This window comes from Numida meleagris, unplaced genomic scaffold (assembly GCF_002078875.1).
Source record: "Numida meleagris isolate 19003 breed g44 Domestic line unplaced genomic scaffold, NumMel1.0 unplaced_Scaffold218, whole genome shotgun sequence".
In the NCBI taxonomy this organism is placed as follows: Eukaryota; Metazoa; Chordata; class Aves; order Galliformes; family Numididae; genus Numida; species Numida meleagris.
The window spans coordinates 410055-427299 of record NW_018363981.1 but is presented as its reverse complement, the minus strand read 5'-3'; the positions used below and the strand labels follow the sequence as shown (position 1 = coordinate 427299).

Below are 17245 nucleotides of genomic sequence, written 5' to 3'. Positions count from 1 at the left end.
GAATGAGTATCCACTTGAAAAATGTTATATTTTAGCAATTTTATTTCATTTGCTCACATCAAAATGCTGTTCTTCCAGTCATCTCCCAAAGAAAAATCCAATAACTTAGATAAACTGCCTATGTATTAAGTATATGATTTGTGCATCCTATTTGGTACTAGACATAAGGTTTTACAAATTACTTATTGACAAGAAGTAGTAGCACCACACACAAGTGTGTCCTCTGGCTCTGCACGTATACACCTCCACCTGAGGGCAGGCCAGCCCCTGGAGGGTATTGCTACATGACTGCACTTCTGCTGGTGTTGGCAAGCAGGGTGGCCATGCAGGCGGGTGAGGGGGCAAGCTGTTTGTGCTGAGTCATGCTGAGCTGAGATGAGCCAAGTTGAACTGAGATGTGTGGCACCAACGCACATGAGTCTCAGCCTTCCCTTCTGATTCTTGTGAGGCAGCTGGGAGCAGAACCATCTACCCAGATCAATCCCAGGTAGGGCTGACTTTGTCCCCAAGGCCACCGATGTCACAGGCCCTCGTGTCTCCCTGCCCTGGGCGCTGGTGCTCGGCCCACCACACCACCCAGCCATGGGGCTAGGCACTACTACTGGGCCACCCCTAGCCCAGGGCATGGAGGCTCTGAGCCCAGCTTGTGGGTGTTGCCATGGCAGCCGTGTGGACAGCCAGTCACCACAGGTCCAATCAGGTCTGATCCAGCATAGAAGGTGACAGGAATCTGGAATTCTGAAGTGGGCCTGTGGACACTAGCCGTTCTTAGTGTTGTCTGTGCATTGGTTCAGTTGTGTCCATTTCCATAATTTCAATCTGCCAGTAAATCCGGTGCCACCTCCTCTGAGAAAATTAATAATTATTTTTTTTACAGGGGAAATCAGCCAGCACATGACTTAACATGTTCCCGATTTATTTCATTCCACCTTGCAGTTTTAACAAGAAATGAACTTACTACACATGTACAAGCCACAATCAAGTCCACAAATACAGTAAAAAGAGTATATATAGAAAGAGAATAGTATTTGTGATGTTATTAGCCAGATTGTCCAGTGATATAAGTTGGTGTACACCAAGTGAGCTTCAGTGGCTTGCAGTGTCTGATCTTATCTTCACTACCTAATGGAAACCTGGGTTTTTCCTTTCTTTTTCTTTTAATTTTTATTTTCAGCATATGCTTTTTAGTCTGAAAGGGCCTGATCCTTCCTTCACACCACTGGGAAGCCTTTTGCTCTAGGATGGAGCTACTCTTGATTTATAAAATGACCTTGGCCAAGGGAAAACGATGCCTTTATTTACATATAGGCAAATGTCCACACAGTGGTGGCCATTTGGGCTGCTGTGCATCCCATAGATACATTATGTCTACACGAAGAACTCTTGACAAAACATACTTTATTTTTGTAACTATGGCCAATAAACTATTTTTTTTTAATGAGAATTGGGGAATCAATGATTGTCCCCAAGTTAATGCTTTCTGTCCCAAAGCCTCATCACTTGTACCCATCACTGCTGATGCAGACAGAGATAAAGTAGTGGGACACAACTATTACCCTGGCCAAGTGTTGGCTGACCTACCTAATGGGGGGGCCTGTCCCCCTTATCCCAACAGAACTCTTCAATAAGTACACCTAGAAGGCTGAGGATGACCGGGGTAAAATGTATAAAATCAACCTCAGTTAGATTTTCCCTTCTTTTAAACTCCGGTTCTTTTAGGACCAGAATTGTTCCTTTTTGTCTTTCAGGTACCCGAGGAAGAAAATGCTGATCTTGCTGCTGTGCCTGACAGCTTCCCTCCTCACCAAGGTTGTGTTCGTGTGATGTCTGTGGCACCACTGACATCACTGCTTTGGTCAATTATCCTCCTCACACTTATAGTCTCAGTGGCCTGCGAGGAATTCACTTAGCTTTATGACTGGGAAAACACATTCATAGCTCTAGGGTATAAGATAGCTTGTGCATTCAACCTTAGCAATCGTTGGATTTGTGGCAGTCCAACTGGCCTTGAAAGTTGGCCATGGATTGCATTCCCTGTTTCCCTCAAGAGGTTGGTAAGTAGGTACAGTAAAATTAAGAACCAGCTTTGGGGCAGGTAAGACTGCACTGGGCAAGGGATCTGAAGTGAAAAGGGCCACAAAAAAAGCTCTTTTTAGGGCTTTTTGAAGCCAGGAAAAGCGCGGTGCTCATGCTGGGGAGCTGGCAACTTGTGGACAGGCTGCTGAGCTAGCAGGAGTGGAGCTGGCACTCTTAATCTTATCCGTGACCTTAGGCTGTTAGTAGCCTCGGGGAGGGCAGGAGCTAACTCCCTTCCACAGATCACACGCAGTTAGCAAGGAGCTTTGCTGCCCACTGAGAACAAGGAGGGGGTAATCAGTGTGTGAGCACAGCCTACACTGCCCATACTGTACTGCAGTGAGTGTGAGAGGTGGGTGGAGGAGCAGGGTGTGTAAATGCTGTCCCTCTTTGCCCAGGAGACCTGCTCTCGCATTCACAGTCACTGAGACCATAAGTTTAAACCTGGTCTCTACCAGGCAGCGGGCTAACCTCAGGAAGGCTGTGGCGACCCAGACGGAGGGCCTGCCCAGAGATGTAGCTGTTCAGGTCTCAGGCTGTAAGGAGTGCCTGATCCTGCTGCTGCCGGGGGGAGGGTGGCAGGGATTCCACCTGTGTGAGGTATGAGCAGGTGGATGAGCTGCTCAGCATGGTAGTGGAGCTCAAGGAGGAGGTAGAGAGATTAAGATCCATCAGGGAATGTGAGCAGGAGATAGACTGGTGGTGTAACTCTCTGCAGGGAAGATATCGGAGTGATACCCCCCAGACGGTGGCAGATCCTCTCACCTGCCATAATCGAGCTGAGGAAAACAAACTGGGAGAAGAGGAGGAATGGAAACAGGTCCCAGCTCGGCAACACAGGCAACCCCCATCCTGGCCCACCTTTGTTCCCCAGGTGCCCCTGTATAACAGGTTTGAGGCCCTGGAACCTGAGAGAGAGGTGAGTGAGGATGCAGGAGGAGGTCTGCCTGCAAAGTTGCCTAGGGTGAGGCGGTCAACTCCATGCCTCAAGACCACCTCTGCCAGGAAGAACAGAAGGGTGATTGTCGTAGGCAACTCCCTTCTGAGAGGAACGGAGGGCCCTATATGTCAGCCTGACCCTACCTGTAGGGAGGTGTGCTGCCTCCCTGGGGCCCGGGTCAGGGATATCTCTAGAAAATTCCCCAGTCTGATCTGCCCCTCTGATTGTTACCCCTTATTAATAGTTCAGGCCGACAGTGATGTGGTTGCTGACAGAAGCCTGAAACTTATCAAAAATGACTTCAGGGGACTCGGGCGGTTAGTTTAGGGAATAGGAGTACAGGTGGTATTTTCTTCTATCCCTTCATTGACAGAGAAGGACACTGAAAGGGGACAGGAAAACCCATCTCATAGACACATGGCTAAGAGGCTGGTGCAAACACAAGAATTCTGGGTTCTTTGATCATGGGGTGGTTTACTCAGCACCAGGCCTGAGGTCTGTTGATGGATCTCACCTGTCTGAAAGGGGGAAATGGATCCTTGCCCAGGAGCTGGCAGGGCTTATAGAGAGGGCTTTAAACTAGAGAGGATTGGGAAGGGGATAAAACCAGGCCTGCTGAGGTGCCCCTAGGGGAGCATCAGGATTACAAGTGAGGCAAGGGACTCAGCTGAAGTGCGTTTACGCCAATGCCCGCAGCATGAGCAACAAACAGGAGGAACTGGAAGCCATTGTGTTGTAGGCAAACTATGACTTAGTTGCTATTACAGAAACATGGTGGGATCACTCCCATGACTGGAGTGCTGCGATGGGTGGCTACAAGCTCTTCAGAAAGGATAGGCAAGGAAGGAGGGGTGGCGGCGTGGCTCTCTATGTTAGAGAGTGTTTTGATGTTATCGAGCTTGCAACTGGGGAAGATAATGTTGAATCTCTGTGGGTTAGGATCAAAGGAAAGGCTGACAAGGCAGACATCCTGGTGGGGGTCTGTTATAGACTGCCTAACCAGGATGAAGAGACAGATAAGGCGTTCTATGAACAGCTGGCAGAAGTTGCGTGATCGCCAGCCCTTGTTTTCATGGGGGACTTCAACTTCCCTGATATATGCTAGGAATACAACACTGCGCAGAAGAAGCAGTCTAGGAGGTTTCTAGAGTGTATGGAAGGTAACTTCCTTCTGCAACTGGTGAGAGAACCTACCAGGGGAGGTGCCCTGCTGGACCTGCTGTTTACAAACAGGGAAGGTCTCGTGGGAGATGTGGAAGTTGGAAGCTGTCTTGGACATAGCGACCATGAACTGGTAGAGTTCTCAATTCTTGGTGGAACCAGGAGAGGGGACAGCAAAACTGCTACCTTGGACTTTCGGAGGGCAGACTTCGAATTGTTCAGGAGACTGGTAGGGAGGGTCCCTTGGGATTCAGTCTTGGAGGGTAAAAGGGTCCAGGAAGGCTGGCTGCTCCTCAAGAAGGAAGTCCTGAAGGTGCAGGAACAGGCTGTCCCCCTGAGCCGCAAGATGAGCCGGCAGGGAAGGAGACCAGCATGGATGAACAGGGAGCTTTTCCTGAGGGTCCAGGAGAAAAAGATAATCTACCCCCTGTGGAAGAAGGGACAGGAGAGTACAAAGAGGTTGTTAGAGTGTGCAGGGAGAAAATTAGAAAGGCAAAGGCCCAGCCCAAACTCAGGTTGGCTGCTGGGATAAAAGGGAACAAGAAACTCTTTTACAAATATATTAACAGTAAAAGGAGGACCAAGGAGAATCTCCATTCTTTACTGGACATGGCTGGGAATGTGGCCACTGAGGACAATGAAAAGTCTGAGGTTCTCAATGCCCTCTTTACGTCTGTCTTTAAAAGTCAGGCCAGTTATCCTCAGAGTACTCTACTCTCTGACCTGGAAGTCTCGGATGGGGAGTGGAATAAACCCCCCATGATTCAGGAGGAAACGGTCAGATACCAACTACTCCACCTGGACTGCCACAAGTCCATGGGGCCGGACGAGATCCATCCAAGAGTACTGAGGGAGCTGGTGGAGGAGATAGATGATGGAAAACGGCTTGGCTATCAGCATTCCTGGTGAACTGGAGAGGTCCCAGAAGACTGGAGACTTGCCCATGTGACTCCCATCTACAAGAAGGGTCGTAAGGGGGATCTGGGGAACTACAGGCCTGTCAGCCTGACCTCGGTGCCAGGGAAGGTGATGGAGCAGATTGTCCGGAGGGAGATCATGCAGCATTTGCAGGACAACCAGGGGATCAGGCCCAGCCAGCATGGGTTTATGAAGGGCAGGTCCTGCTTGAGCAACCTGATCTCCTTCTATGATCGAGTGACCCATCTGGTGGATGAGGGAGAGGCCTTTGACACTGTCTCCCACAGTATTCTCCTGGAGAAGCTGGCAGCCTGTGGCTTGGACAGGAACACTCTTTGCTGGGTAAAGAACTGGCTGCATAGCTGGGCCCAGAGAGTGGTAGTGAATGGAGTTAAATCCAGCTGGCGACCGGTCACGAGTGGTGTTCCCCAGGGGTTGGTGCTGGGGCCTGTCCTTTTCAATATCTTTACTGATGACCTGGATGAGGGCATTGAGAGCACCCTCAATAAGTTTGCAGATGACACCAAGCTGGCAGGAAGAGTTGATCTGCCTGGGGGTAGAGAGGCCCTACAGAGAGATCTGGACAGGCTGGATCACTGGGCTGAAGCCAATGAGATGAGGTTCAACAAGACCAAGTGCCAGGTCCTGCACTTTGGCCGCAACAACCCTAGGCAACACTCCAGGCTTGGAGCAGAGTTGCTGGAAGACTGTGTAGATGAAACGGACCTGGGGGTACTGGTCGATGCTCGGCTGAGACCAGTGACCAGACTGGTGAGCCCACCAGTGTGCCCAGGTGGCCAAGAAGACCAATGGCATCCTGGCTTGTATCAGGTACAGTGTTGCCAGGAGGAGTAGGGAAGTCATTGTCCCTCTGTACTCAGCACTGGTGAGGCCCCACCTCAAGTACTGTGTCCAGTTTTAGGCCCCTCACTGCAAGAATGACATTGAGGCCCTGGAGCATGTTCAGAGGAGGGCAACGAAGCTGGTGAGGGGTCTGGAGCACAGGCCTTAAGAGGAGCGGCTGAGGGAGCTGGGATTGTTCAGTCTGGAGAAGAGGCTCAGGGGAAACCTTATCGCTCTTTATAACTATCTGAAGGGAGGCTGTAGTGAGCTGGGGGTCGGCCTCTTCTCTCTTGTAACTAGTGACAGGACAAGGGGGAATGGCCTCAAGTTGCGCCAGGGAAGATTTAGGCTGGACATTAGGGAATACTACTTTTCTGAAAGAGTGGTCAGGCACTGGAGTGGGCTGTCCAGGGAGGTGGTTGAGTCACCATCCCTGGAGGTTTTCAAGAAGCATTTAGCTATAGTGTTGAGAGACATGGTTTAGTGAGGTTATTGGTGGTAGGTGGATGGTTGGACTCGATGATCTTATAGGTCTTTTCTAACCTAGGTAATTCTATGATTCTAAGAATGACTCCTTTTGGAGTGAAGATACACAGCCTTGGGACATCCAACACCCTGAAGTAAGGCAGAGGGCCCATTTGAGAATGGCACTTGGGCCTTGAAGGGCTATTATTGGATCTGTGGCCATTATGCTTACAAATGACTACCTGTGAATTAGACTAGGGTATGTTTTGTAGGGATGATCCGCCCAATGTTCTTTCTGCTCCCAGGGAATGATGGTAATGAATCAAGATATATGATAATCTTGAATGAGAATGGCAATGCATTGACACCTCTGTAACAAGTGGAAGTGGCCAGTCATGGGGTAAAGATGACTGGCCTTCTCAGCGCATAATTAAGCATTATGGACCAGCAAATGGAACCCTAATGAATGGGTAAGTGATGCTCAAGAACCTACCTACAATTTAAATCGTGTAATTAGGCTACAAGCTGTCCTCAAAATTATCACCAATTATCTCCTTAATCTCCTGGCAGATCAAGCCATGCAAATGCATACGGCAGTATTTCAGCACTGAATGGTTCTTGATTACCTTCTGGCTGAAGAAGTTTGGGTCTGTGGTAAATTGAATGCTTCCACCTACTGTTTGAAGATTGATTACAATGGTAATATTGTAAACCAGATCACCCAAGGTGTATGAAAACTAACCCACATTCCTGTCCAAACTTGGAAAGGCTTGGACTCTGATTTCTTTTCTTGGCTTCCAGGTAACCTACGGGTGAGACACATTTTGTTCTAGCTGTTGTGTGCTATTGATGCATTTATATTTGTACCTTGCCTGATCCCATGCTTTGTTCAGCTCATTCAACATGTTGGATGCTCTCTGCCTCTTGTGACTGCATATACCAATGGACAAGTCCAACAGGTCAGAGCAATGCTTGTAATCAAACCTAAGAAACCTTATGTAAGAACTGTGTGGGATAGTACATCTTGGGGGCAAGCACTTAGGGATACTGTACTCTCAAAGCCCCAGGTAGACTTATGGCATTTTGTCTTCTTCGTATTATCCCTTCTCGTTAGTAAATCATATTATCATGAATTTAAGTGTTGAGTACAGTAGAGATCCAAAATATGTTAACTTTTGTGCCATTATTAACCTTTTGTAAGGCACTGTATATTAATACTTTGTAAAGCATTTATTATCCTCCCTGACACTCCCCCTACTTTCCTCTCCACTTGCTCTATTTCATTACCACCATAGTCATTGATACTCAGCACCTGCAATCTTTGAGCCATGGGGTGGTGTGAGATGCTGTACAAAAACTCCTTTTGTCTCAAAGATTGCTGTGGAGTGCAAGTACAACTGGGGGTGTCTCTGTCTACACAGGGGTGTCAGGAACAAGGAAGATAAGGGTCTTGACGCTTATCATCTTCCGGGCTACTCCCAAGATACAGTGGTTCGGCCTTGTGTGGAGGCCCCAGATTCTCTGATGCCGATAAGCCTGTACCGGACTGTTGCACCTGTGTTGGACGTGCTGTTACTATGGGCAACCCAAGAAGAACCAGACAGTATGTTTATGGACTCTGCAAAATCTGGGTGTGTGTCTTTTCCACTGTTGTGTTTTCCTTCTCCCTGCGATTGACCGAGGGAGAGAAAAAGAGTGAACCTGCACCCATCCCTCCCTGACTCCCACTATGGACCAGACTCATGGAACATTGTGACACTGCGGTGGTAACAATCTCTGCATTCCTATAATAAACCTTTGCTTTTATTTTCTGAATGAAAAATGCAATTCCAGCTGTTCTGATCTTTCTTTCACTCTGTCTTTCTTTCCTTCTTTCCCTCTTTCTTTTCTTCATTTCTTTCCTTCCTTTCTTCTTTTTGATTTTCCTTCTTTTTTGTCTCTCATGTTATCAGTGTATATCATAGTGCTATTAAATAATAATAATATCACTAATAAATAGTATCTACAACTCTATTCAATCCCCTTTGTTCTCCTCTTAATAATGTATTTGGTGGTCTAGAATCAACTAATTTTCTTCATCAACAGTATTCGTCTCAAAGAAAGCAGTAAATAAAGTTTCATTTCTGGAACATAGCAATGCAACATTCTCTTTGTTAAGGGTAGCACACTATTCACTATTTCACTTGCTATTTATCCATATCCTTTACTCTATAAAGGGAGCATCATAACATCTAATTTTCAGTGTCATTCTTGGAGCAAGAATCTTATTGCTCAACATTTCCTGTCATTACTAGGGAAACTAGATCTTGGCTCTAAGTATAGTACAAACATAAGAGCTTTCCTGTTTTCTCTGCTTTGCCCATTGACCAGTAACAATAGCTTCATTCCCAAGATTTGCGTATAATACTCTGTATTTTAAGAGGAAGCAACAAACATCTTACTGAAGCATGTACTCAGAGCATGTAACAATATCTGTGTGCTGATAGCTCCCTATCCTTACCAGTAAAGCTCTTCCATTATTCTCAAAGTTTAATTATATGAATTTGTTGTTGGAATATTAAAGGAGGAAACTGAGGAAGAATACGCAAAGATTCAATGTTGACATATACTACAGTTTCTGAGGTACTGGGGTAGTTGTATGGAAAATTAGGAAGGAAACACATGCCTTCAAAAATGACTAAGTGGTGAAGTTCAGATATAGACAAATATCTCAAAATTCCTACCATTGCCTTCTTTGTAAACAGAGATTCAGAATACCACAGGAGGAAAGTTCCTAAAAGATTATCAAGGTTTATTTAACTCACGTAATAAGCAGTGGAGTATTATGTTGTTTTCAGTTATTGCCATTCTTAAAAAAAATACCCCACAATCCCATATGAATTTTTCATGACATCTTGGTTAGAATCTACAGCCTTGCTTAGTTTAAGAGGATATATTAATACAAAGAGAATTGAGGTTGCACAGCTAACACAAACTCAGATTTTTCTAAAATCCGTAGTGTCCACACACATCATCTAAATGCTTCAATTTTTTCTTGTATGTTTTCAGGCAGCACTTAGGACCTTGTGTATCAGCAATAGATAGCGAAACCTAAAATATTCAGGACTGCTTAAATTACCCATCCAGATACGTTATCTAGCGATGGTGGCCTTTTTTTGTCTTTTTTTTTTTTCCCTCACAGAGTCACTTAGCAGGTTGGATGGAGTCTCACTGGATTTCCTCCAGCCTGAAGGAAGTAGGATGAGGCATGGGGAATTTTTCTGAGAAAAGACTAATTCTTTGGGCTATATGTTACATTAAAAGAAGAGGTTGCTGGGAAATTAGGCTTTTCCACCCTGCTTTTAAGGGCTCCCATTCAGTGTGGCCAGAAGCTACCTTGGCCATCTGCCAAGAGTTCTGCTCATTATACTAATATGAGGAAGGCGATGAGGATTTTCAAAAGAAAATTTGTATTGTTGCCTCTTGGCCAAATCTGGGTGTCATTCTAAGGGTCAAAAAGGAGAATCTCTCAATATTGGCTTTATATCTGCTAGATACTCAATGTCACATGGAATGAAAGTGTTCTTAAATAAGAAATAGAAATACTAAAGACTAAATAGAAAGACTAAATAGTTAGCAGATCTTTGTAAATATAATAGGAGACTGTATCCAAGAGGATCAAATTAGTGTGCTATGCACAGTTTAACAGCATTGCCAACTGTTATGGTAAAATTCTTGTGACATATGCTGTTTTTTTATTAAGCCTCTTTTCTTGAACTCATCCTATTATGTGAGAATGTCAGCTTCTGTTTAAAAACAAGTACACGTTTTGTCATTGTAGCTAAAGAGTAAGTGAAAAATATGACATTAAAGAGGTCAATGCGAAATAAAGAGAAGGCAAATTGAAGTCAGCATTTTTTTTAACCAAATCTCTGTGGTTATGAGGAAAGAAGATGACTCACTATTTTTCAGTACTTATAGTTGATCATTCTGTTCTGACACAATGCATTGCACATTTTCAAATACAGTACACAGGATGGAAAGCTCAAAGTCTTTTTCTATTGCTGCAAGAATTGATTAGAAAACTGATTTATTTCTTTTGTTTTCACCAAAAATGAGGAAGCAGTTTAATGACCTTGTTATTTTTCTTCTCTTTTACCCATTTTCTTCCAGTTCTAGTGGTGTTCAGTTGGAAATCCAGGTTTGATTTATGCTTTATAGTATACCACTAGAAAGAGTTAATATGTCTTTTTAAAACTTGTGGCTGAAATACATGCCTTTAGTGTTGGTGTACAAAAAAGCTTCTGAATCACTTGCACAGGATGTAGTGCTAGTGGTATCCTAAGGAAAATGTTCCAAAGGAAAGCAATGGTAAAGTCATCCTGTGTTTCATGCTATTCAAAACACTCACAAAAGTATTTCTAAGTCATATTTGAAGAGACAGTTGTCAGGAAAGCACTGATGAAAAAAATAAAAGATCATACTACATAGTATAAGGTGAAGTAAATGAGAGGCTTGCCATGACAGAATTTAGGGCCTCTGTGCTTCCTCCGCTTGTGCCAATGGAAAAGCTTTCCTTGTTACAATTGGGCAGTATGAAGCAGGTGGTGCATTTTTCATCTTACAATAGAAACGGTACACAGAAGCTGTTTCAGAACTGGAGTGTCTAGTAACCCACCCTCACTCTTTATTGAGACTACATAAATGCTTCTGTTTTTCTTAAGGTTTAGCAGCTTCCAAAAATAACAATAATAATTAATAATGATAACGCTTATCAGAGAGATCAGGAATATTGAAAGGGGGTTTTGGTTTTGCACCAATATTAAAGGTTCAAGCCTGGGAAGAGAGGTTGATGTTCTTTTTATACTAGCTCTTGTAATCCATCTATTATCCAGTTAAGAAACTGCAGTAAAATATGTACTTTATGTATTGCCATTGGACACTGCCAGTTAACACTGGCTATCTGAGTAACAGTTCTAAGAAGCACAGAGAAGAAACCAGTAGGGACCAAAATGTTGAACTTCAATAATACTTTGGGTTCAGAACTGCCTTTGCCCTTTCACCAAGTACTAGATATTTGTTTTGAAATTTGTCACATTCTGAGTTTAATGACCAAACGAATATTAACTTTCCTTAGAGTAGCAGAGAAACTTGTAAACATCTCAAGTGCATGGAGTTATTCCAGTTCCCAGTAGTGCTATATTGCAGTTACAAGGGTAGATTTTGAGGGGTGATTAGAGATAGGCACTTGAACACCATAAATGGGAATCCAGAATCCTGTCTGTTCTATTGCATGAGCAGGTTCATGGTTGTCGCAGAATCATGTATGTTGCAGGATTTATTGAGTAGATGTTTACAGAATGTCCAGGTTTTTTTTTTTCTTTTTCTTTCAAGAATATCCGCTGCCAGGTGCCACTGAAGAGCATAATGTTACAATGACTCTTCAGAGACAATGGAGCATATCAGAGTTCAGTGATATTGCTGCCGGTAGTCTTGAGGGCCTCAGATCTCATGGGGAGTAAAACAAACACTTAACCAGTCCTGGGTCAATATCTCTGCCTGAACAGGGGCATGCCTAAGCAGTCTGTACCAGACCGTTTGGCCTGATATTGACAGCTGGATGACTACATCAGTTACCGGGGGAGGGGGGGGGGGGGGAGGGAGGGTGGTTCTGACCTGCCATAACAACAAAAATCAGAGTTCCCTTCTGTGTGGGAGCTGTTGAGTCATAGCCTGAACCACTGATTGAGCACCTGAGGAAAAGACCTGGTCAGCCCTGGGAGCACAGGTGAAGGCAATTCACCTGTGTGAATGCAAGGGGTGGAGCCTGGCTCCACCTCTCTTAGCCCTCATTTAAGGGCTAACTGCCACTCTGGAAGGATCTCTGGAAAGATCCTTCTTCTGTGGAGTTTCTCCTGTAAGCCTAGATCCTCGGAGATGGGTGAGCAATCTTTTTCCCTTCCTTTATAATCTCTTTCTATTGCACTGGTCCTGTTGTTGCACCTCTGTGGTAACATCTTTCCGTTGTGTTGATCTTTCTGATTATTACATCTTCACAATTAAAAATCAGGGTTTGTATTGCAATTTCTGTGGTCCATGTACTAATTACTAAGTAAGGAGTTACTAATCCCCTGCTTCTAGTAATCTCCCCCATGGTGCAAGTAGGCCACACCACCTTGGTCTTCCCTGCACCTCCCAAGGCTGCTTTAACTTATGGTCCTTCAGCACGAGGTCCTCAGGAGCAGGGTGCAGAAGACTCAGTGCCCCAACTGAAGGCTTCAATTGTACATCATTTCCCTTAATTTGGATCCAAAGCAGGGAGGCCCAAGTTGTTTATAATAATGCAGGGCACTGAGTCAACCATCTCTGTTCCTTCCATTAGAATCTCTCAGCATTTTATGCAGTCATTTGGTCCCCTCTTGTGGGGACTGGGAGTTAGTCTTCAGAGAAGCCATTAGAATGCCGTTATATTGCTCCATCAGACCTGCTCCCATCAGCTTATAGGGTGGATGAAACTACCATCCGATGTTATTTTCCTTGGCTCACTTCCGTACCGCTGCACTTGTAAGATGTGTTTCTTGGTCATTCTCAATGACCTGAGGAGTACCATATGCTGCTATCAGCTTGGTGAGTGCCTTGATGGCGTAGGATTGATTTGCTTGAGATACTGGGTAGGCCTGCAGTAGTCCACTCGCTGTATCAACACAGGTCAGAGCATACTTGGCACCTTCAGACCAAGGGAGTGGACCTGCTATCTCTGCAAGGAGTTGTGCCTTCTAGTGAGGTGGGCTGTCATCTCCAGTAGTAGCCTTGGTCACATTCTGGCACAAGCTTCATAGTTGTGACTTGCCTGGATGATATCTATTATTTGAGTGGGCTGCCCCTATGATTTCACTGCTGCCTACGTTGTCTTCTGTCTCTCATATTGCAGTTTCTTATGTAACCAATGAGCAATGTTCTCTGCTGGTGAATCTTCTAGCTATCTGATCCAAGCCAGTGTGTTAGCTTCATCATTTCCCAGTGACTGCATGGGCTCATGTCTAGATACATGACTGGCATATTCTGTTCTATGCCTAACCACATTCCATATACACATCCATGTCTTGGCCCCAGATTGGTTAGGCATGGATAGTCCAGTCCCGAGCAGTCCACTGTGTGACCCCTCAGTAGACTGTCTAGCTATCTATGCAGATGTTCAGTGCACCTGGCTCTTGGGTTATCACCATCCACGCTGCTCGTAACTCAGCCCACTGGCTATTCTGTCCATCCCCTTCTTCAATCCAGATCATCTTGCTTGAGGGATGGTATGCAATCACACACCATTTATTTGGATTTCTTCTGCTGGACTGTGTGCCAGGTATTCTCTGGAATTGGATATTTTCCATCTTGTATGGGTCTCCTCTGGTGGAGTGACAGAAAATTCCTGGGGTGCATCACTGGTATGTCACTGAGTCAGGTATTTTCTGCAGTTCTTCCTTCAGTGGCAAACAGGACAAACAGCTGCATTTCCCCAAAGAGGCGATCCAGCATGCAGCCATTTGGGCTTGAGCAACCTCTGTCTTAGCGATACAGGCCAGATCTTTCACCCATTCCTGAATAGGCAGTGTTGTTTTTACAATTACCTCTGCCTGTGTTATTGGTTCTACCACCTGCAGTGCAGAATAGGCAGCCAATAACTGCTTCTCAATTATACTGTACCTCTCTTCTGCTCCATGCCATACCTGAGACCAAAAGCTGGTTGGGGTCCAAACAGAACCTGGTGCTGCCACAGTCCCCAAAACTCTTCCTGAGTCACGTGTACTTCTAGTTTGTTTGGGAGAATGAGATCAAATATACTAAGAGGCTGTGCTTGTTTAACAGCTAACTTCACCTGCTCAAAAGCATTCTGTTCTGTTCATCCCCCCAATCCCACAACTGGCCTTTCTAAATTAACTGATAGAGAGGTCTTAAGAGCTGCGCGAGGTGGGGTATGAAGTTCTCCAATATCCCAATATGCCCAGAAAATCATGTAATTGTTCCACTGTGGTTGGTACTGGAAATGCTTGAATTTCATCAATAATGTAATTAGGTAAGATTTTAGTCTTACGTGACCAAATAACTCCCAAGAATTTTACTGACAGTCCAGCCCTATGTCAATATACCTCAATCATTGCACTGTTGTCCCAGTTTTGCATTGCTGGGAATAGCTCCCTGTCGCGCTCCAATTATAGGAGGGAGAGGAGGTTCTTTTGATGTATGTGTACCCGATGGCAAGATTAAGACATAACGGGTCAAATGTTAGTCTGATTGTATATTACAGATCCTAGTCACTAAGGGAGATGGGGAAGGAAAGACAGGTGATAGAAAAGAGATAGGAAATAAAAGCAAGGAGTCTTTGTAGAAAGCAAGAGTGAGATAGTCACCACTGGGATTCCAGTGTTGCTCATAGTACAGACAATCTTCAGTAGTGATGGGTCATCAGAGTTTGTGTTTTTCAGTTGATGACTACTAACAATGACAGTACGAATTTGTAAGTCCAAAGTGGTTGAGTCAGCTCTCTTTAGAGTGACAGCTTGTGGTTTTTGGACCTCAGCAGGAACTCCTTTTTTCCCATCTTCCAGGCCTTGGCAGCAGATAAGAGGGAGCAGGGAGGTACCTACCTGTGTCCCATTTTCACAGGACAATGGTATCATAGAATCATAGAATTAGCTAGGTTGGAAAAGACCTACAAGATCACCTAGCCCAACCATCCACCTACCACCAATAACCCCACTAATTGTTCCCCAGTCTCCCATACCAAGGTGGAGTTATTTGGTCACAGGCCAGATCTTCCCCGAGTAAACACTCCTGGTATTTCAAATGTAAAATTGTCCACAAAGTGATGTTGATTGCCACATGGTGACACCTAACACTTGCCTCCTAGATAAGTCAGGGTCTTATTGCAAAAAAAAAAAAGCCTCAAAGTGAGATCTGAGCCAAGGAAAAAAAAAGGTTCAAACACTCCCCTAGTGCACAGGATAACTGACCCTGATCTAGGGGTGTTAGTATAGTAGCAAACATATCATCATTTCCTTCACATAGCCAAAATTTCCCTACGAGGGCCCTAAAACCAGCTACTAGTTTGTTCCTGTAATGGAGCTTACAATCAGGCCACTAGAACCAAAGATGTCTGTCTATAAGTGCCTCTTCTCACGCTTTTGGAGTCCTATTTGATTAGGCCTGGTGTAAAATTGCAAAAAGAAGGTATAGAATCATAGAATCAGCTAGGTTGGAAAAGACCTACAAGATCATCCAGTCCAACCATCCACCTACCACCAATAACCCCACTAAACCATGTCTCTCAACACTATAGCTAAATGCTTCTTGAACACCTCCAGGGATGGTGACTCAACCACCTCCCTGGGCAGCCCACTCCAGTGCCTGACCACTCTTTCAGAAAAGTAGTATTCCCTAATGTCCAGCCTAAATCTTCCCTGGCGCAACTTGAGGCCATTCCCCCTTGTCCTGTCACTAGTTAGAAGAGAGAAGAGGCTGACCCCCAGCTCACTACAGCTTCCCTTCAGATAGTTACAAAGAGCGATAAGGTTTTCCCTGAGCCTCCTCCAGACTGAACAATCCCAGCTCCCTCAGCTGCTCCTCTTAAGGCCTGTGCTCCAGACCCCTCACCAGCTTCGTTGCCCTCCTCTGAACATGCTCCAGGGCCTCAATGTCATTCTTGCAATGAGGGGCCTAAAACTGGACACAGTACTTGAGGTGGGGCCTCACCAGTGCTGAGTACAGAGGGACAATGACTTCCCTACTCCTCCTGGCAACACTGTTCCTGATACAAGCCAGGATGCCATTGGTCTTCTTGGCCACCTGGGCACACTGGTGGGCTCACCAGTCTGGTCACTGGTCTCAGCCGAGCATCGACCAGTACCCCCAGGTCCGTTTTATCTACACAGTCTTCCAGCAACTCTGCTCCAAGCCTGGAGTGTTGCCTAGGGTTGTTGCGGCCAAAGTGCAGGACCTGGCACTTGGTCTTGTTGAACCTCATCTCATTGGCTTCAGCCCAGTGATCCAGCCTGTCCAGATCTCTCTGTAGGGCCTCTCTACCCCCAGGCAGATTGACACTTATGTATAGGAGGTAAAGTATGCCTCCATGTGGATCTGCCTGGTAGATTTACCCCAGGGCATGTACTATTTGTTTGTTTCTCTCCCCATAAGACCATAAGCAATGGAAATTGCTGTGTGTTTTTAGTGCTGGTTTCTCAGCAGGAGCACTGGAGCTTGATGCTTTTTAAGGTGTTTATAAATGTGTAATGAAGGGATTAGTGGATTAGCAGGTGCAGGAGATTTTAGACTCTCCAGCAAACATTATTTCAAGGTGTACATATCCAGTTTGTTGTATGTTAACTCTTATTGTGCTTTAGCACTCTCCTGTGTATTCCTCACAGGACTCATGATCACTGTACTCCCATTTTTCCAAGCATGTAGAACATCACCTCTAGGGAGGACCAGGTAAATGTAGGTCAGCTCTTGGGTAATCTTGTCCTGTCCCTGAAAGTAACCTCTGATACTGTACAGGAAGTTGCAAGGGGAAGACAGAATTTGATGGCCAGCTTTCTCTCCCTGTCTGTGAAGGCACTGTGCTAATACCACTGCTGTAAGTATTTCTAAGAGGCCTATGCATGCAAGAGTTTGACTGAAGATTTCAGGGAACATTCTTTTTCACTGAGGTGGACCAAAAGCCTTCTGAATGTGGTCCTGGGCAAATAACTCTAGATGTCCCTGCAAGGGTTTTGAACCAAATGACCTCCAGAGATCCCTTCCAATCTCAGTCATTTTGTGATACTGTGAGATCAAATGCCAATTAATGTTGTTTTTCAGCAAACCTGTCACATT

At 45.2% G+C, this 17245-nt stretch overlaps 1 long non-coding RNA gene across 3 annotated transcripts; it reads left to right on the top strand.

Moving 5' to 3' along the window:
• The first annotated feature begins 1474 nt into the window (after positions 1 to 1474).
• On the top strand, positions 1475 to 8490 carry LOC110390842. 3 transcript variants are annotated; one of them, XR_002433907.1, is made up of 4 exons: positions 1475 to 1809; positions 6709 to 6873; positions 6974 to 7362; positions 7825 to 8490. It is a non-coding gene; the product is annotated as an uncharacterized LOC110390842 (long non-coding RNA). The 3 variants fall into 3 exon arrangements; XR_002433906.1 differs by lacking the exon at positions 1475 to 1809 and having other exon boundaries at positions 6384 to 6873; positions 6974 to 7102; positions 7205 to 7362; XR_002433905.1 differs by lacking the exon at positions 1475 to 1809 and having other exon boundaries at positions 6384 to 6873.
• The last annotated feature ends 8755 nt before the right edge of the window (positions 8491 to 17245 follow it).